The 22,486-nt window shown below is 35.8% G+C and overlaps 1 protein-coding gene across 1 annotated transcript in view; it reads left to right on the forward strand.

Annotated features, from left to right (window-relative positions):
• ZNF804B (zinc finger protein 804B) overlaps window positions 1–22,486 on the forward strand; it is a 447,541-nt gene that overhangs the window by 402,310 nt on the left and 22,745 nt on the right. The gene's annotated exons all lie outside the window — the stretch shown is intronic.

Below are 22,486 nucleotides of genomic sequence, written 5' to 3' on the forward strand. Positions count from 1 at the left end.
TCATAGGAAACTCTGATGACATTTCCTGGGTCATAGATGAAAGGTGAGTGCAAATGGTTAGGTGAGATTATTGATGAAATGTTTCATTTTATTAAAATTAATTTTCAACTTAAAATTAAGGTGGTCAGGTTCTAATTCAACATTAGATTTTGATCTACATTTAGCCGATTTATAAATATTAACTGCCAGAATCTTTCAAACAATTTACTCAGTTTGATATTTTCCATTTGCAAAATATAATATGATTAGGAAATTGACAACTGAAAAAATAAATGGGACTTAATCTAGAATGTTTTTCTATTCATGAAGCTCCCTTGGAAATTGCACCTTGATACCTAGCACATTTTATAGGCTCAAATATTTAATGTTTTGTTGATTTGCAGTTGCATGGTAGGTATTTGGGGTGGTAGATTTAAATTTTCCCCAGAACTCCCATTTAATTCTCACTTATTAGGTCATCAGTAGTTCCAACAAATAAAACATTGAAGAAGAAACAAAATAAAATATGGACATCTCTCTAAAAAATTATAAAAATGACTTTACAATACTTGGGGCAGTTATTTTCTGTATTAATAAGGTTACATATTAATCTTTCTCAAGCCAGTCACCACATTCTACACTTAATAGTCCAAACAGGGGTCTTCCAAATCTGTGCCTTGGTCATAAAGAGCAGTCATGCTAGAAGTCTATTCTTTATATGAGATATGACAATTAAGTTCAGGAACTCATTCTAGAAAGAGTGCTACATACTTATTGCTGAATACCACTAAGGTTACCTTCGAAGTACTCCCCTTGGGAAGCTACACACGGATGCCAGTGCCTAGCCCACCTTTCAAAGCAATTTTGGAACTTTTTCTGGAATGGCCATCAGAGCTGTTGTCGTATTACTCTTGATACGCTGAATGTCATTAAAATGTTTTCCTTTCAATATTTCCTTTATCTTTGGGTAAAGAAAGAAGTCATTGAGGGCCAGATCAAGTAAGTAGGGAGGGTGTTCCAATACAGTTATTTGTTTCCTGTCTCAAAACTCCCTCACAGACAGTGCCATGTAGCTGGTGCATTGTCGTGATGCAAGAGCTCCTTTGGGAGCATTTTTGCACACACCTTTCTCATGCCAAGATTTTCAGTTAAGATTTTCCTGTTTCTCTATCAATGTTTACTTGGTCTCCTATGCTTCTCACCATCAGCCAATGATTTCAATGCACAATTCGATGAATTTTTGCAATGATTTTGTCAGTTCTGTTTATTACTGGCCACCCTGACCTCTCTTTATCAGTGACGTGTTCTTTTCCCTCAGAAAAATGTTTAATCCATTTGTGTACTGCCATTTTTTATGGAATTATCCCCATAAACTTGGACTAACAAGTCCCTGATTTCACTTCCACTCTTGCCAAATAAAACAAGAAATTTAATGTTTGTTTGTTGCTGTAATTCAAGCTCAGACATTTTTGTGATAGCACACAAAAACATGAAAATAGATAATGCACGCCACTCAGCAAGACACTTCCACACATCCACATGAACACCGCTGTGAGACACTGATATACCAAGGTTATGAAACCTTACTGAGCTGTTTGTACAGTGCTGCCAATATGCTCACGGTAGTAAGTTTGCGAACTTAATTGTCACACTCCGTTTGCACTCGCCCACTTTGATAGACAACTATTTCACATCATTATCTCTTTACTAAAATTTCGGACCCTCCCTCTTCGATTGTCACTTTCAGCTGATGATATTTTTCTTATTTAAGTGACAAAACAGACACACAGAAGAGAAATTCCCCAAACTCCCAACACTGTACAACCCACCTGCCTGCTTCTGGATTCATCTATTTTGCCTTCACTCCAATTATTATGGAAAAGTGTGTCCATCCACCCAAAGGCTTCTATCAACTCCTCTGTTTGCATTTATTTTCTTCTCATCTACTTACTCAAGTTCCCCTTCTAGGACACTACTCTGCCTTGATTTTCCTCCATTCTCACTGATGACCCTTTTTCAGTTTCACTTGTGGTTTCCTTCTTATCTCCCAGCCTCTAAGTGTTAGAATGTCCTGGAGCTCAAGACATGATCAGAAACACAAAACATAGTTTTGATAGGTTCTGCATCCTAAAGAAGAAAAAATAAACAAATAAATAAAGCATTTTCACAATTATAGAGTAATTGCTTTTAACAAGCCGCCAGCCAGGGAACCTACCAACTAACTCTACGATTAGGAATTGCCGTGTACCTACAATATTGCTAATATCATAATGGGACAGAAAAGCCAATTGCCACCATAAGACATAATTAAGATGGAGAGCCCAGGGACAGGTAACGTTAAAAGTGATGAAAAGGAAGAGTTGAAAACAAAGAAGAAAACAACAAAAAGAAAGACTTTCCACTCAAAGTAAGCCTTGAAATAAAATACCAAAACAATGAAGACATCAAATGAGAAGGGTAGTAGAATAAATAATGATCCCCCAAATATCAGGTCCTAACCCCTGAGACATGTAATTGATACCTTATTTGGATCAAGGTTCTTTGCAGACATATTTAAGTGTCGTGAGATGGGGACAGTATCCTGGATTATCAGGGTTAGCCCTAAATGCAGTCATATGTATTTTCATATGTATTTCACAGGAGCTTCCTCTCCTGTGTCATCGTGGAAACAGAGATTATAGTGATGTGACCGTTAGCCAAGGTCAATGCTAGCAGCCACTAGGAGGTGAAAAATGCAAGGAACACATTCTCCCCTAGGCCTCTAGAGGGAGATTGGTCTTATTCACCCCTTGATTTCAACCCAGTGAAACTGATTGTGGACTTCTGGCTGCCAAAATTGTGAGAGAATACATTTCTGTTGTTTTAGGCCACCAAGTTTATGGTGGTTTGTTACAGCAGCCATAGAAAGCTAATATATTAAGAGATACAGCTAACAATACCAACCAGAACATGTAATTAAATTAATTTTACTGAGATTTTGTGGCCTTTTCCTTGATGTCAAAGCAAGTATCACTGTTGCCCAATATCCAGTACAAGATGCTGGACAGTATAAGCTGCTCAACAAGCAGTTCTGCAGTGACTCACTCTTTGAATGGCCTTAAGCTCTCCTGTTGACTCTGACTTTGCATATTTTCTGGAAATTTTCTCACCTTGAAGATGATCTTTTTCTGCAAATGTTTTATGCTCCTATTTCCTACAGAATGTTTTCTCTCAGTTTCTCATCTTCCTAAATTGTCTAAATAATCATTCCTTTGATGGTACTTTCTGTTTGTTTGCTTGTTTTTCTTTTTATTGATAATTTAGTATTTTATAAAATTACATTTTCTCACATTTTACTTGATTTTGGGTAGGATGGAAAATGCAGATTATGTTAACAGTATGCAAATTTGAATCAATCTCAAGGTTTTAAAACTACATATATTGCTTATAATAAAAAATGGCTTTTTTTAGAATACTCTAAACTTGTTAAATAAATCAATTAATATTTTAAAATTGAACTGTTGAAGATAAACAAAACTCTGGACCTATTGGTATCCACAGTTTATCCACATTTACATTATTTTTTCCTGATTATTTTCTTTTTATCTAATTTCAGTGTTATGAAGCTTCATGCTTAATAACTAAAAACTAAAGGGCTAAAAAGGGTATATTTTAAGATGTACTTACTTAAGGTATGCCTTTAGTTAGGGAATGTTTGGGTGCACAAAATCTTTTTAACTTTTCAGAGGTATATATGACTTTCTCCCTAATGAGTTACTGGCCCAAGTTTCCTATCTCCTGCTTTACAAGAGGAAAGTGTAGGTTTCTGTCTCAACTTTTTTTTTTATTTATTAAATTTATTGGGGTGACAATTGTTAGTAAAATTACATAGATTTCAGGTGTATAATTCTGTATTACATCATCTATAAATCCCATTGTGTGTTCATCACCCAGAGTCAGTTCTCCTTCCATCACCATATATTTGATCCCCCTTACCTTCATCTCCCCTGTCTCAACTTTTTTAATGTTGATTTGATATGCACTTACTTTGTTAAGAAACCAATTAAGAGTTAATTATTAGAATTTGTAGCTTCTATTGCTTTGCATTAGCCAATAGCTATGTGCAAAGAATTGGGCTAACAGCCAAGCAATATACACTTAACATAGCTCTTAAGTTGTTAATATTTTAATAAAATCAAAATCATTTAATGCCATCTTAATTAGTATAAGTAAAAATGCTCTGGCTGACCAAGTTACAGTTTCAAATAGCATATACTAGGACTATGTTTTAATTCCGCTTCTCTCCAGCTCATTTTTAATGGCCTCCTACAAAGTTCAATTAATTGAACGCATACTATCCTGGAGTAATAAAATTGGAAATACATAGGTTTCTTTGTATTGATTAAATGTTTTCTCTTTCAGGATTACAAGTCATCCCCAGAAGCTGGTCTTTGTATCTAAATAGATAAAAAGACACTTACTATTAATTATACTACGTTATAATCATCACCCTTGAAAGCTATTCTCCAAAAATAAATTGTTTTTTCAGTTCTGGAAACCGAACCATAAGATTAAGCACAGTCCACAGAAATTTGTCTGAGATTATGCTCTATCTATGAAAGGCAAATAGTAATATAATTTCTGAAAGGGGTTAGACCCTAATTAACTCTGCCATATTTTATATATGCTGTAGAACTTTGAAATTTCAATTGCAAATTTATCACTTTTTTTTTGGTATGTGTGGGGGTATTTTATATTTTAATGTAATTTCAAACTTACAAGAATGGTACAAAGAACTTCCATATATGCCAGATTCACCAGTTATTTGTATTTCCTCTATATTTTTTTATTGTCTCTGTAGAAATATAGATGTGATTCTTTTTCTTACTATTTGAGAGTAAGTTGGAGACCCCACACCCCATTCACTCTAAATACTTTAGTGTGTATTTGCTAAGAGTATGGGTATTATCTTATATAACCACAGAAGAGTTATAAAGTCAGGACCTTTAAGACTGAAATAACACTATTTTCTAATCCCCACATTCAAGTTTAATCAATTGTATCAATGATGTCCTTAGGGCTATTGACTCCTGGGACCAGGATCGGACCCAGAACATTACATTTACTTGTATCTCTTTAGTCTCCTTGAATCTGAAATACTGCTAACCCATGCCCTTTTAGTATCTCTCTCTCTCTCTCTCTCTCTCTCTCTCTCTCTCTCTCTCTCTCTCTCTCTCTCTCCCCTTCTCTATCTCCCTCTTTCTCGCTCTCTTTTTCAGGTAAAATTTTTGTACAGTGAACTGCACATATTTAATGAGTTTTGACAAATGCCTATACTTCTGTAATTAGCACTATTCTCAGGATATAAAACATTTCCATTATCTCAGCTCTCCTCATAAGTAGAAACATATAGTAAATGATGTCTGTGTTTGGCTTCTTGAATTCAGCATAATGACTTTGTAATGCATTCATGTTTTTCCAAGTATTTGTTGTTCATGCTTTACATTACTGAGTTGTATTTTATTATCTGCATATGTCACAATTTATTTATTCTCCTGTTGATGGCGTTTTGAATTGTTTGGAAACTGTTTATTTATTTGACTATTATGATAAAGCTGCTTTGAAATGTTTGTACAAGTTTCATTACATTTTCTGTACTTGTATTTTTATTTCTTCTGAGTAAATACTTAGGAATGGGATGGTTATGTTATAGGGTAAATATATGTTTAAGTTTACAAAAACCTAGCAAAACTATTTCTAAAGTAGCTGGTTACTTTTTCATTCCTTCCACGTATGTTTGAGAATTGCCAATTTTAGAACAGGTAAAACTGATCAGTAGTAAAAACCAACCAACCAACCAAACAACCAAACAACAACAAAACCAAGCAACCAACAAACAAAACCAAAGAAGTGGTTTGTTTTAGAATTGGGATAATTCCAAAGCAACTACTTAACAAATTTATGGCTTTGACCTGAGTAACCTTATGGCCCATTTTCACAGAATACAAACCTATCACTTGATAAGAGTACTGGTCAGATGTCTCCAATTTCATTATAAACATTCAGCCCTTCTTTCCACCTCTCTATTTTCCAAAGCTTATGATTTACCAATTATCGACTGTCAGCATTTTTATCCCAGATGTTAGGAGTTAACTGCCTGCTTTCCAATTTTTATCATAAGCTTAACTGAGATAATTGATATATGTGGAAGATGGTCTATTTTATCAACTATTTATGCATTGCTCTAGGAATTCTGTTATGCTTCTTTATCAGGTTAGACAATCAAAATACCAGTCCTCTGGAGCATGTTATTTTGCCACCCATGGAATTCGCTTGGTTTTTCATTTGAATTTAAAATAAAGACCTATTTTTTTTTTTCATTTTGTTTCAAAGTTGAAATTTTGTTCATCTTTTTTTACAGCTTCATTGATATATAATTGACATAGAACATTGTGTAAGTTTAAGGTGTACAATGTGATGATTTGATGCACATATATATTGTGAAATATTTACTACAATAAGGTTAGTTAACATTTTTCACCTCACGTAATTACCATTTAGTTGTTATTGGTATGGTGAGAACATTCAAGCTCTACTCAACAGCAATTGTCAAGTATACAATGTAGTATTATCTTGTAATACTATAATCACCGTGCTGTACTTTAGAGCCCCAGAACTTATTCATCTTATAACTGAAAGTTTGTACCTTTGATAAACATCCTCCCATTTCCCCCACTCCTCAGCCCCCAACAACCACCATTCTACTCTCTATTTTTCTATGAGTTCAGTGTTTTGAGATTCCACATATAAGTAGGATCATGTGGTATTTGTCTTTGTCTGTCTGACTTATTTCATTTAGTATAATGCACTCAAGCTCCACCCATGTTGTCACAAATGGGAGGATTTCTGTCTTCTTTTTATGGTCAAATAATATTCCATTGTGTATATATACCACATTTTTTTATCCATTCAGCCGCTGATGAATATTTAGGCTGTTTTCATGTCTAGGCTATTGTAAATAATGCTGCAATGAACATTGGAGTGCGAAAGTCTCTTTGAGATAATTATTTCCTGTTCTTCAGATATATACCAAGGAGTGATATTGCTGGGTAATATGGTATTTCTATTTTAAATTTCTGGAGGAACTCCCTTACTGTTTTCCATAGTGGCTGAAATAACTCACATTCCCACCAACGGTGCATCAGGGTTCCGTTTCCTCCTATTCTTGCCAGCAGTTGTTACCTCTTTGTTTTCTTTCAATAATAGCCATTCTAACAGATGTGAAGTGGTATCTCATTGCAGTTCTAATTTTGGATTTCCCTGATGATTAATGATGTTGAGCATCTTTTCATACTCGTTGGCCATTTGTATATCCTCTATTTAATTCTTCTGTTCATTTTTTATCAAATTGTTTGTTTATTTTATGTATTTATTATTATTATTATTTTGCTATTGAGTTGTATGAGTTCTGTATATATTTTGCATATTAACCCTTTACTAAATATATGGCTTGCAAATATTTTCTCTTACTCTAAGATTGCCTTTCATTTTTTTGATATATATATATATATATATTTGTTTTGTTTTGTTTTGTTTTGTTTTGTTTTGTTTTCCCCATGCTGAAATTTTTTTTTAGTTTGATGCAGTTCCACTTATTGATTTTTGCATTTGTTACCTGGGCTTTTGGTATCATATTAAAAAAATAATAATAATTTCCAAGACTGATGTCAAGGAAGTTGCACCATACGTTTCCTTCTAGGAGGTGTGGTTTCAGGTATTATATTTAAGTACTTAATCATTCCAGTTAATTTTTGTAAGTGGTGTAAGATAGGAATATAATTTCATTATTTTATATGTGATTATCTACTTTTCCTAACACTGTTTATCAAAGTTAGGGGACTATTCGATCCCCATTGAGTGTTCTTGGCTCCCTTGTCCAACATTAGTTGATCATATGTGTGTGAGTTTACTACTGGGTTCTCAGTTCTGTTCTATGTGACTGTTTTTATGCCAGTACCACACTGTTTTGATTACTGTAGTTTTGCAATATAGTTAAAAAATCAGGCAGCATGATGCTTTCAGCTTTGTTCTTCTCAAGATTATTTTGGTATTTGGGGTATTTTGTTGTTTCATACAGATTCTAAGATTGTATTTCTGTGAAATTTGGATCTGGAATTTTGATAGGGATAACATTAAATCTGTAAATTACTTTTGGGTAATATGGAGTATTCTGAATCTGATTGCCTCTACCAGTGATTTGTTGATGTCTTCATGTTACTGATTATCATGCTTTCGTTTCAGCTTGAAGAACTCCCTTTAGCATTTTTTGTAAGGCAGTTCCAGTAGTGATAAATTCCTTCAGCTTCTGTTTGTTTGGTAAAGTTTTTGTTGTTGTTGTTGTTTGGTTGGTTGGTTGGTTTTTGTTTGTTTGTTTGTTTGTTTGTTCTTGCCTTCATATTTGAAGGGCAACTTTACTAGGTAAAGTATTCTTGGTTGGCAGTTTCCTTATTCAGTACTTGGAATTGAATATATTATTCCATTCTTTCCTAGTCTGCAAGGTCTCTGCTGAGAAATCTGCTGATGGACTTATGGAGGTTCCCTTGTATGAGATAATTTTTTTTTCTCTTGCTGTTCTTAAATTTTTCTCTGTCTTTGATTTTAGGCAATTTATTATAATATACCTTTGAAGATCATTTTGGATTGAGATTTTTGGGGTGACATATTACTTTCATGAACTTGGATATTCAAATCTCTCCTAGGTTTGTGAAGTTCTCAGCCATAATTTTTTTAAAGTAAGCTTTCTACCCCTGTCTCCCTCTCATCTCCTTCTAGGACTCCAGTGATGCATATATTATCTCTTACTGGTGTTCCGTAAGACTGACAACCTTTATTTCTTTTCATTTTTTATTCTTTTTGTTTCTTTGACTGAAAAATGTCAAAAGATCTGTCTGTCAGCTCACTGAGTCTTTCTCCTGCTTGTTCAAGTCTGTATTGAAGCTCCCTATTAAATTCCTCCATTTAGTCACTGTATTCTTTAGCACTAACATTTCTGTTTGATTCTTTGTATGCTTTCCACCTCTTTGTTGAACTTCTCGTTTTGTTCTTGTATTGTTTTCCTGATATCATTAAATTGTTCTGTGTTCTTTTGTAGCTCTCTGAGCATCTTTACAAAAATTGTGTTGAATTCTTTGTCAGGAAATTGCTGTATCTCAATTTCTTTGAGACCAGTTACTAGAGGTTTACTGTATTCCTTTGGTGGAGTCACATTTCCCTGATTCTTTGTGATCCCAGTAGCCTTGTGTAGTTGTCTGCACATTTGAAGAAACAGTCACCTCTACCAGACTTTATGAACTGACTTTGGTAAGGGAAGAATTTCACTGGAAGGCGGGGGCATGCAGGAATATTCTGTGATGCTGGGTCTAGTGGTGCAGGCGACCAAGTGTGGGGACATATGGTGGTACCAAGTCCAGGGTGGGGATGGGCATTATGGCGCATTGGCTGATATCACTGTGGTCCACAGCATCAACAACTGTGTGATCCTTGGTGAGTACTGCAAGGGGTCCACAGAGGCTGCAAGGACTGTTTGGGTCCTCAGCAGTGCCTCCAGATCCAATGGCTAGCTAGGTACATTGCAAGCAGCAGTAGTGGTCGGAGCTGGTGTGTACATTCTTGGCTTTGAGGGCCAGCTGCAGCTGTCTGTATAGTGCCTGTGACTATCGCAAACACACAAGAAGTGTGGTTAGGGCATGTAGCAAGGGCCAGGGCCCACTGCAGGCATACTGGCAGTATAGGAGCCAGGGCCGTTAGCATGCACTACCATGTCTGAAATCTGGCCACAAGCACATGGCAGTGGAGGCTGGTGATGAGGTGTGCAGGTACACAGCTGGAGGGGCTAACTTCATGTGAGCACAGTGGTGCAAGCCAGTGACAAAAGACAGGTCACATCCTGGCCCACAAACAGTTCTAGGGACCCTTGCTGTTTGCACACTCCACTGTGGCTGCACGGTCTCTCCATCCCTGGCATGCAGACAGCAGTAAAGGCCAGTGATGGAAGTCAGGCTGGCAGCATGCACCTACAGCAAGAAGGGATAGCCTTGATTGTGTACATGGCAGTGGGGTCATTCACAGGGCTCTAGGATGGCATTTTGCACTTATGTAGTCACAGAGCTCTGGGCTAACTGCCAGTGGGGTTCCTGGGCTCCTCTGGAGGTGGGGGAAGGACGAAGAAAAGGGATTCAGGTGGTTGGTGTCGGTGAAGCAGACTCCTGTGGCGTGAAACCTGTTGAAGTCTGTAAAGTGTCTGTGGTGGCTGTGTTGTCCATTGGTTTCTTCCATAGAGAAAGCTGCTGGGTTTGTCTGCAGAGGAGTTCACTGAGATCCATGATCATCGCTGCTCTGTGGCTGCTATTGGTAGGCCCTCTTTTTCTTTCTTGTCCCTCACTCTATTTGTCTCAGCTTTGCTGGTCTAGGTGTTGAAATTGAAGAGGAACTCTTCTGGCTATGCTAGTGAAGCTGGTAACTCATCCAACTCTCCCTTGTTTATAGAGAAAACTCTTTCCCAGCATTCTCTCTTGGCTGTGAGCAATGCCAGCTTGCAGAGTGGGATGATACTGGCAAAATAAAGCTTGTCTTCCTTTTCGTGTGGTTTCTCTCAAGTTTTTGTTCTGTTGTGTTGCTGAAGTTTCTTAAGTGGACTCCAGAACTCTCCCAGAGATGTTTTTGTTTGTGGATAGCTGTCTAATTGTTGATCTTTGTCAGGGGAGGTAGAGTCTGGAGTCTCCCATGTCTCCATTTTGATGATATCACACCTGAAATCTGTATTGATGTTAATAATGTGAATAGTTGTTTCTTCTGCCTTTCCAAGATTCTGATTTCTGATTCTGCTTTAAGTTTTATGTACGTGTAACAACTAAAAGCTTCTTGGGAGAAGTGAGATATGTTTTTAAACCTTCAAAACCAAACCTGAACAAAAATTCCAAAACAACAATAACAACAACAAACTCAGCTTCTTCATTCAGCTGCCTCTTAGCAATTTCCTCTCTTTGGGAGTATCTAATTTTCATTGTGGATTAAGCACCTCTGACCTGACTCACTGTTCTAAAATCTCCAGTGACTGAAATAATGCTTTGCTATATTTTTCTTAAGGGTCTGAGGGTTAACTGCTTCCTCCCATTTAGCTCTTATAAATAAAATGTATCAGTCTATTTACAATATCTCCTTTTCATTATAAGAAGAGAGCTACTTTTTAATTAAAACTCTAATGGCCTTAACCAAAGGAAACGTCTCACTGAAATTGTTTTGGTAATAGCAGTATCAAGAGTGCAAACAGATCTCTAATTGATGAGTAATTTTCCTACAGTTAATTCTGTAACCTCGGTGTTCCCCTTTGCTAGCTCCCCCCACAGTGCCTCTCATTTAGGTTAGGATGCCATCATCTCTTGCTTGGTTAGTTTCCTTGCCTTCAGTCCTGCCCACCTTCCATCCCTCTTCTAGGCTAGCATCCTTCATCTTTCTGAAATGCCATTATGGCTATATCACTTCTCCACTTAAAACATTTCATTACCTTCCTTCTCCTATACCACTGTGTAGTTCAAAATAAAGCCTAACCTCCTTATGTTTGCTTAAAAAGCCCTGTAGATCCCAACTTATTTCTCCTATCTCATCTTTTATCTTTCTCTGCTTTTCATCCCTACTCTACTTGTAACTATAATATAGCCTTATAGGCTTCCTTCTCTTGTGTATGAACTTGTACATGCTCTTTCCTTGAGTTGGAACAATCTACAATTGCTTTTAACCTTCACTATTTGATAAATACTCTTCCTCTGTAATGTACTCTAGTGACTAGGGGAATGAGGTAGAAACTATTTTTAATTATTGGTTAGGCAAGCATCTCTGACAGCATGATTCTTGATTCTGAAGAGGAGACTACATCAACAATCTAAAGAGAAATGAAGATGGTCCAGCCAGGGCATGGTTCCTGACTTGGGAAAAACTACAGAGTATTTAATAGAAAAGAAATCAGCATAGCTGAAGAGCAATAGGGGGGCGGGCAGGGTAGAAAAAATGTTAGAAGATAAAGTTGAAGAGGTACTGTGTCTAAATCATGTATACCATCACTGACCATTCTGATGATTTTGAATTTTAGTCTTAGATCGCTTATAAACCATAGGTTTTAATCAAGTAAGAACCTTAATCTGAACAATGTTTTGAACTGATTGCTTTGTTTGCTTTGTTAACAGTAGGTAGAAGTGAGAGGGTGAAATTGGCAGGTGAGAGACTAGTTAGACATGTTACTACGGTGTCCAGAAAGGATATGATGATGGCTTGGATTAGAGTGGAAGCTATTAATACAGGCTATAATTTAGAGAAAGAGTCAAATAGGAATTGTTGATGGATAGGGAATTGAGAAAAATGTCTTGCATTTAGGCAGATAATTTCAGAGACTGGTATTTTTCTACAATTTATTTTCTTATCTTTCTTTTCTTTTTCCTGTAATGAAAACAACTGATAAACAAGAAATAGTAATAGATGACCTAAGATTACCACTCACTATTTTGACAGCTTTTCACTTTAGGAGAGTTTAGCTGATCTCTTGGCTACCCAACCTCATTCATGAATGGCTTCAAGATGCTTATTTTATTTTATTTTTTTATATCAACTAAATAAAGCAGACTGCATTGGATGATCTTGACAAGACAGTGAAACAGTCTCCTTACTGGAAACTTCTGACTCATTTTTCTCCTCCCAACTCACCCTGTAAACAATATTACGATCATGCTTAATTTCTTCAAGAACCATTTCAATTAAGTTTCGATTCTGCTTAACATGGTTGCCATTGTCCATTAGGCTTAGACCCAGATTTACCTTTTAAGGTTAGTTTCTATCTTCTTCATATATGTCCCATGTTTCAGCTAAAATATCTCCTTATCTTTCTTGAATACTCCAGAAGGATGTTACCATCATTTTGCCTTTTCCCTTGTAGTCTTCCACAAAATATATTAGAATCCCATTCTCTAACAAAATTCTACCATCATCAGGACGTGGAATGATATTAATGCATAGTGGTTAAGAGAACTAGTTAAAGAAACATAGGTTGGAATCCTTCTTCTGTTCCTCTTCAGATGTGTGATTTCTGGCAAGTTCTTACTTTCTCTAATGTCAATTACTCTTTCTTGTAAGATATGGAAAATAATAGGATCTACCTCACAGTCTTGTTCTAAAAATTTAATGAGGTAATGCATTAACACATTTCATAACAATGTTTGGCAAAAATTAAGCACTAAATTCAAGATAGGTATTAATATCTTTATTAATGCTCACTTTAAATGCTATAACTACATATAAAAAACTCATGACATAAATTTGAACAATCAAATCAAATATCATGTTATTGCAATTATTTGTAAATATATATATTGTGATATATATATATATATATATATATATCACAAATATACATACATACATACATACATGCATATATATACATGCGAGTATATATGACCCAAAATAACCTCTTACATTTTCATGATTATAACAGTTTGTCTAAAGCTCTTGTATACTTATCATAGTCTACTGTGCATTAGTCTAAAGCTCTTGTATACTTCTGTGGGGACAGAGCTAGGAGTACAGTTTCCAGGCTCTCGGCCTCATGTGGAAAGGTTCTGGCTCAGGTAGTAAATGACCATCAACTGTGATTGGATGGCCATCAGCTGTGGCTAGTTGGCCGTCAGCTGCAACCAGTGAGCCATTGGCCCCTAATAGAACTGCTGTGGCTACGTTAGCAGCAAAATGGGGGCTAGCAAGAAGATGGTGGCTGAGCTAACAAGCACGGATTACAGTTGTTAGCACAGTGGATTGCAGCTAGCAAGTGAAGTTGGTTGGCAGAGAGAAGTGGACAGCAGGTTGCGGATAGTGTGGCTCCTACGTCCTGTGTCTCCAACCCAGCCTCCAGCGAGAATATAGTGGTATGACTCCCCTACCTATGGCTCCGTGTGTGTTCCTTTTTGGCCTCACCATGCCCTGCGTTCTTATGTGGGGAGCAGGACCAGAAACCCCAGATGGCACTCTGCATGACAACTTCTTATCACATTCTGCTGTGCATTAATATTGTGTATGTAACCAAACAATAATTTCCTATACTAAACATTTTCTCCTTTATCCTATACCCAGTTATGAGAGAACTGAGTATATTATGTCCTTTTTCACATTGTCTGTACTTGCAACTCCTACTAAATGAGAGTTAAGCCACAGCTCTTACTCACTCTGTCCCAGGTAATTGGGACTTGGATGGAATATTGACCCTAGTTTTGCCAGGTACATTCTTTCCCTCCATGAGTTACAAATCAGAGTTAGAGAATCTGTCATTTTGGGACATAGTAAAGCTGGAGCTCGGAGTGGCCATGTTCAGATCCAATACATTCCAAAACAGAGAAAGGCATGCTGGAGAGAAACAGAAGAATGACACTGTGTGACCAGAGAAGAAAAAATGGGAGATTATGAAATCCTCAGTGACACATAAAATCATCAGTTCATAGTTTTCTTGTTCTTGGTGTCAGTCCCTTTTGTAGCCTAGTTACACTTCCTGCCATGTCTCCTAGTTGAAATACCCTATACCCTTCCATGAAATCATCCCTAGTTTTAGCAGATTTCTACCACTAACAAGTAAAAACCATCCTGTTGGCTACCGTGTGCATATCTGCTTTCGCTTTGCATGTTCTCAGCTATGTGAGCATCTTTTTCCTCTTCTCTCATCCATAACACCTAGCTCAGTGCCTCACAGAACAGAATTAACAACCTGGATAACACTCAATTATTTCTACCACTTCTCGATAATTTTGAATTTATCACCATACTGCTTAGAGTACTGGATCAGACTTATTTAAAAGTGAATTTAAATCAATTTGCTTTGAGAACTTTGATAGCATTTTACAAAGCTCCTTGAGATCTTCTCTAAGACCCTAGATTGGGACACATCTGAGTTGCGAATTAGTAAATTTGACTGAAGTATAATAAGGAGCATAATTGGCTTTCTTATAGTAAGTCACATGCCTTTGGAAAAAGCAAAGCCCTCCTGGCTAGAATCTTACTCTAGTAAATAATCATTTTTCTGAAGTTGAATTGTATCCCAGAGGTTTTACTTGTTAACCAGGGAGAAGGCACTTGTTCTTATGCTGTTGGCACAGAGACATGATAAAGTTGAGATGCTAAATAACAAATGAACATTTCAAAGTTTTCATAGATACATGTTTTAAAACCATAGTTTATGTGGAATGGAAAATGTAACTTTTGAAATACAATTTAAAAATCTTGGTCCTATGAGGGTGGCAATGTTATGATTCAAGGGAGAGTTATAATGGGTCCCAAAGTACATTAAGAATCTATCAGAGAAAAAAGAGTGTAGATATTACCAACTAGGGCTTGGGAGGTAGGCAGCTTGGACTTTAAATAAATTCTATAAAACTCATTGTTGGTTGGATAATTCTGAACAAGTTACTCAGCATCTCTTATTCTCAATTTTCTCATTTAAGAAAAATGGGGTGTAGGGCCAAGTAGTACTTACAGGTTTTGGGAAAAAACAAGTCAGAATATTTAAGTAAAGGGCTTAGCATACTGCCTGACATATAAAAAAATCTCATAATTCATGTGGCTCTTGTTGTTTTGTTGTAGTCATTATACACTAATTTTCATCTGAATTCACTTGTTTGATAACTCTGATAAGAATTGGATAGAAAATACGATAAAACTGCATGTATGACAAACTTTATATTTATAAAAAAAATGATGCCTATACATTGAAAAGACAAGCACAAACATGTTAACAGGGATCTTTGCTAATAAATAAGGTTGATGAATATTTTTAATTCTTCCTTTGGGGTGCATATGCATTTTCCAAACTCTCTAGTGACTGAGATGATCTTAATGTTCCCTTCAACTTTATTAAACTTTAAACAGGTTTCTTCCTGACTTTAGAAAGGCCCCTGACCTCCCTTTTCTTCGAACATTTACTTTAAACTTGCAGTTATAAATTATCTGTCTGCCAGTTTGAGATGTAAATCCTCTATAGTCCAGAAATGTGTTTCTCAAGACTTGGGAGTCATACCTTCAAAAAGTAGTCATGGAAGGAAATAGAGCACCTATTGCCCAGTCTCTGTGGGAGGATAGGAACCTAACTTCAGTAATAGACAAGTTGTAAGCAGGAATGGCCTAATCACACTGATGGACCTCCCCAAAAAATCTTTCAGTACTTTTCCGTTAGCGTACCCAGCCATTAATACTGCGTACATATCTCCTTTGAAAATTCTCCTGCCTTTTGTTTCAGTGGAGTTGTGCTCAATTTCTCGTCCCTGTTGCAATAATCCCTCTCCTATGTTACAATCTTGAATAAAATCTTCCTGGCTTGTTTAGCTTGTCAATTGTATTTTTCATTTTATATTACAAGCATTATATTTATAGTAAAAATGAAAACACAAGGGGGGGCATGCATGTGTCTATGTGTGTGTATAAGAGAATGTTTGTTAGCTAAAAAAATCTAAAGAGGAACTGAAGTTCAGTTTCTTTAAAGTGTTTGCTTCAAACTCACTTCTTTTTTTTTCAATTAAAGTTTATTGGGGTGACAATTGTTAGTAAAGTTACATAGATTTCAGGTGTACAATTCTGTATTACATCATCTATATATCACATTGTGTGTTCACCACCCAAAGTCAGTTCTCCTTCCATCACCATATATTTGATCCCTTTCACCCTCATATACCATCCCCCTCCCCACTTACACACTTCTTAATAGATACAATAATTGCATTTTAGCAGAACCTGCCAACTTCAAACATTCAGCTATAGGGATGAGTTGAAGTGTCAGCCCCAGAGATTTGGCAGCTGATAGCTTTCTTTCTAAAGCATGGACCTCCCGTCTAGGTTCAAATCCCCATTGGCTGCTAACTTATGGAAGGGCATTTGACAAAAGACATGGTTTTCATCTTCTAATATCTCATTTTCCTGTGTGTAAAGGTAAAAAGGAAATAAAGTTCTGGAAAGAAGTACCAAATTAGAAATTTAAATGGGCACAAAATATTTTCACCTAGAAAGAATTTCCCTCCATTTGTGTGTAAGGCAGATTTGAATTAGAGATATATAGTGTGGCTGGTTAGAGCCACGCTCTAAACTGTCCTGGCTGCCAGCTTCTCTGTCTAGCTGGTTTTGCCTCTAGCTGTAAAATCGGAACGATAATAACAGTATCTATATCATAGATTTATTGTGAAGATTATAGTAATTAATATGCATAAAGCATTTGCACTTTTAACTGAGCCTGTACAAGGTGAGATAAAAAAAAATACAGTGAATGTTTAAAAAAAAAATTATTACAGTAAAAGACACATTGCCATTAATCCCCCTCAAAATACTCCCCCTCTCTTTGAAACCACTTATCTCAACATTCTTGTCACTTTTTGAAGCAGTTCTGGAAGTCCTCTTTCGTGAGTGTCTTTAGTTGTGCTGTTGTGGCTGCCTCATTGTCCTGAATCATTTTGACTTTGGGGAAGAGCCAGCAATTGCACAGTGGTAGATCTGGTGAATAAAGTGGATGAGGACACACCATAATATTTTTATTTGACAGAAATTGCAGTACCAGAAGTAATATGTGACATGGAGCCTTTCCATTGTGATCACAAAATATGGTGAATGCTGCTGCTGAGTGCCATGCAGTGAAAAGGCAGGGATCTTCTATACAAGAAAAGGCACATTGAACCTTAGTAACAGCGTGTGGCAAGTTTCAACTTGTTCGGTGTAGTCCGTTGGGTGTGAGCTATGGTTGAGAGAAGGTGTGTTTTACAGTGTGCTATAAATCATCCTCCATCATGACAACGCTACGTGTCACACATCCCTTCTGGTGTATGGCAATTTCTGTCAAATAAAAACATTGTGGTGTGTCCTCATCCACCTTATTCACCATATCTGGCACTGTGCAACTTTTGTCTCTTCCCCGAAGTCAAAATGATACAGGACATGGAAGCAGCCAGGACAGTGCAACTAAAGACACTCACAAACAAGGACTTCCAAAACTATTTCAGAAAGTGGCAAGAATGGTGGGATAAATGTGTTCAAAGAGAGGGGGAGTATTTGACGGGGATTAATGGCAATGTGTCTTTTATCGTAACTATCTTTTTTTTAATTTAAACTTTCACCATATTGTTTGATCATACCTCGTACCTAGTACTTGTATGTCATCCTTGCTTTTTGTGTTTGCTCTTATTATTACATTATTGTTAAATATTTTAAAACATTGCAAAGAACATAGCAACCATTAGACAATTTTGTTTGTGGAAACAGAGAACTGAGTCTATTATTATTTTCTTTTGGCTAAATTGTAGTAGTTTATTCATGATGGTGGCAAGATCAGGATCACATGTATATCTGAGTTCAAGGAAATGCTGCAAGATTCCTTAAAAAAAATAGGTTGTATTAACAAGGAAGGAGGCAATAGGGTGTGATATTGAGTAAACACTGTATCTGTCACAATGCACATATCCAAGGTAACTCACCATAGATGTATTTTACAAATGTCTGTATCATAATTTATTTAACCATTTTCTATAGTTGGATTTCTGAATCATTTTCAATTTTTCATCACGATAATAAATATGATACACACAAATACTATATATCCCCAAGGGAAATGAAGACTTCATTGGTAAGACTTCAGTCTTTAGCAGATTGTTTTATATGTTCTTTTTTTTCTTATTTCTGGTATTAATTTTCAAAGGGAGATAGATTTCAGCTCACTAGTGTTTATTTGATGGTTCACATGCAATTTATTTACTTATGGTATAGTATCTACTTATACCTGAAAAATTTAAACCTGAACAATAATGATGTGTTGTTTTTTCTTTCTTTTTTTGTGTGATCTCCATGTTCATTCTAATAATTTGTAAAGCAACTAATGGTTAGATGGCTTTATTTAGAAAACATAAAATGTACGGCCTTCTAAAATAACCATACCTAATAGACTTAATAATTTTTTGTCCAAATTTTGAATTACCATTACTTTAGGGACTTTGATTAAAATAAACTAAATGAAATAATGGGTAAATAAAGAGCATCATTAATAACTGCTGATAAGTGAGTTGCCCAAACAGAGTTTATTTCCAGGCATAATTTGACTTCAATCAACAACCAATTCAGATATCAAAGAAGATAGTTTTTACTTGAATTACAAATTTCAGTTAATTGCATAATCACATTAACTAAATCACATTAACTTATTCCGTTTTAATTGTACCTCATTATATTTTTCAAAGATTTAAGTGTGAAAACAGGTTGAGCACTTCATAAGGAAGGAAATAGGAAGAACCCCATGATTTGTTCACCGAGGCCTAGAATCCCACCATTGACTTTGTCTCCAGCTCACTCTGCTCTTATTCTGCCCAACTCCTATGATATTTATTTCCACTTACTTTGACTCACAATTGTCATTTTCAATATTTAGTTCTTAAAACATCCTCATCTCAACTGATGCCCTACTTTATTTTATTTACTTTATTTTTTACAAGTGTTAAAAGCTGTGATGTTATGTGACTCTGGTCTTGAGAAGGTAAAAGTTTGAAGCTAGTGATCTACTGATTAGGCACTGAGTTTGATGAATTCTTCTTTATACTCAAATATTTCTTAAGGCAACAGAAACAGCAAAAGTAATGCTGTAGACTCTTTTCAAATTTTAACTCAGCCAACTTCAGGAATGAGGGTAAGGAAGAGACTTTCATACAAAAGAATAAAAAATAATACAGTTTATAGACATGGTTATAACTTGTGTATTATTCTCAAAAAAGAAGCTATTGCAAGCAATTTGAGTACTGGTTAAGAAAAAAGACTCAGGAATTAAACAGCTTTTTTTTTTTTCCTCTCCATTTAATTCTATCAATATTACAAGGAACAGCCTTTGTTCAGACGTGTAATTATATCTGAGAGATACATTTCTAGAAGATGAATTGTTGAGTCAGGGGAATTACACATATAGAAATATAATTGCTAAATTACTCTCTGGAGGGATTGCATCAGTTTATACCAAGAATGAGCGAACGTGCTGTTTCCTCATATACCCAATACTACTGGGCATTATATTATAAAATATTATGACTCCGTTAGTTTGAAAAGCTCTTTGGTGAGAGCAATTATATATTTTTTATAATTGATGTAATTTTATTTTTAAAAGTCAAAATGAATCTAAGCATCCTTTCTTGGTGCTTATGCATTTCAGCCAAAAAGTTTTATGTAATGAATATATTTGGAGATATAAAACACATAATGAATAATGCATAGAGTTTTAGAAAAAGTATAGACATAACTAAAAATATTCTTTTTCATAATACCATTTTAAAAATAGTGAATAGCATTCATCAAATTTTTAAGTCATTTAAATCTTGGCCAAATTTTATACAAATGTTATAAATTTGCATAAAGGCACACTTATGTTATATTCTTCTTAATTGTCAATCTTTACTGAAAAAAATCTAAGAGTGGCTTATTTTGAAAAAAAATGTGACTTGATGTTTTGAAAGTTTAAGATTTATGAAGTATCTTGCCACTTCAAATTAAAGTACAAATTTGAACTTCATTCATGTGGAATACTTTTCCAAGAAGGTTTTGCAATCACTGCAAGAAAACACATGTGAAATACTATTTTTGAGTAGTCATAGCTATGGATGTTGATAGAGTTTTGTTCAAATAATTTCAATCTTAAAAATAACACATTTCCAATCAAATTATTTCCTTGTCAAAGAGGCACTAATTATTGATAAAATAACTAAAGTGGACTTATATAGTCTAGGAAATGAAAAATTTGAAAATAATTTCTGCTTTAAAATAGATTTAAAATCTAGTTTATTTAATGAAGAAATGAAAAATGAAACTAAAGGAGAAGATGCACAGCCTTGCCTAAAATCCATTTTTTCTCAAGTATATACTCAACTCAAATCTCAGTTTCCCAGGCTCTTGCAATTTACAATGAAGCATGCAACATGTCTCCCACAATGCACTTAATAAAGTTATACTTTTGGGGGAAGATAGCATAAAATTGTTTTAAATGAGTAGTTATCAGTTTCATTTGCAACTACCCTGTTTCCCCGAAAATAAAACCTAACCAAAAAATAAGATCTAGCATGATTTTTCAGGATGACATCCCCTGAGCATAGGCTCTAATGCGTCTTTTGGAACAAAACTTAATATAAGACCCGGTCTTATTTTTGGGGAAACATGGTATATATGAGTATACCCAAAACCAATGAGTCTTTTTATTGTTCTTCAGATATGATGATCCTTATTATTTTGTAATATCCAGTCTTGACTTAACTATCCATATTTTTCTTAGGTATTTGTTCAGCAGTACTTTTATGCAAAGATAGGCAAAGTATAGAAAAGGCCATGAATCTCATATCTGCTTAATGTTGTTTTCTGTGAACAATGCCAGTAAAACACTTGAAATAAGAAATGATTCAATCGGTTGGTTCCGAAAATTAGCTGATCATTTAATAGCTCTGCAGGATCCTATTCAATGAGCGTATTCAGGGCTTGATTTGTTAGCAAAGTCAGGCTCGATTCAGTCAGTTTCCCACAGGAAGTTGGTAATGTTAAAGCTAAGATAAGTCAGTATCATAATAGGGATACTAAAAGTTATCCTCTAAGCACTGGTAGTTCTGCATTCTGTAGCTTCAGATTTATTACTGTCGGTTAAATGAAATGTATTCCTTCCAGATACATCTTTTTCTCACCACTACCTGCCTCTTTACATTTTCCTTGGCCTGGCCATTTTTCTCTGGGAAAATATCCCATGTGGTGTGTAAATATAGAAATAACCACCCACCCTCATCTTGAACTAAAAAGAATAGCGCTATTTCACTCACAGCGGGTGGCAGTTTCTGAAGAGCAAGACAGTAAATGTTTTTGACTTTGTGGGTCATGTGGTCTCTGTTGCAAGGACTTACTTTGGCCATCACAGCAAGAAAGTCACCAGAGATGAGACGTAAACAAATGGGCATGGCTGTTAACTAAAGTTTTAACTCCCATGGCTGAAAGACTTTCTTAAAGCGAGGATGTTTTAGGCCTTCCCAGCATGCCATTGGGGAATGAAGTCTGAACCACCAGCTGCATGGCGAGGTGAAAACACAACATGCCTTCCATCCTGGAGTTGTTGAGTGCTTTTCTATATCAAGTAGGTGGGGGGTGGGGCTGAAGTGGGGCCAAATCTGGAGAAGGTGCAGAGTCTGCAAGGAAGCAGTGTCCGCTGCTCCTGTGGATTAGCTGTGGGCAGTAGATTGAAAAATCCATGTGTAAATAAGAAGTGGAGGCTCGTGGGGTTCTATGATCCCTGGCTATTCTCTTTTTTTGGGTAATGATGAAAATAGCCACCTGAATATGAATCCTAAATTCCAACAGATATACAGGAATATGAGCAGTCTTTTGTAAGAGCTGGTGCACAGCTATTAACAGGCTGTTTTTTCTTTTTCTCACTCTCCAGCCACTGTGATTTAATTTAGAACAC

Source organism: Rhinolophus sinicus, linkage group LG09 (assembly GCF_036562045.2).
Source record: "Rhinolophus sinicus isolate RSC01 linkage group LG09, ASM3656204v1, whole genome shotgun sequence".
Lineage (NCBI taxonomy): Eukaryota > Metazoa > Chordata > Mammalia > Chiroptera > Rhinolophidae > Rhinolophus > Rhinolophus sinicus.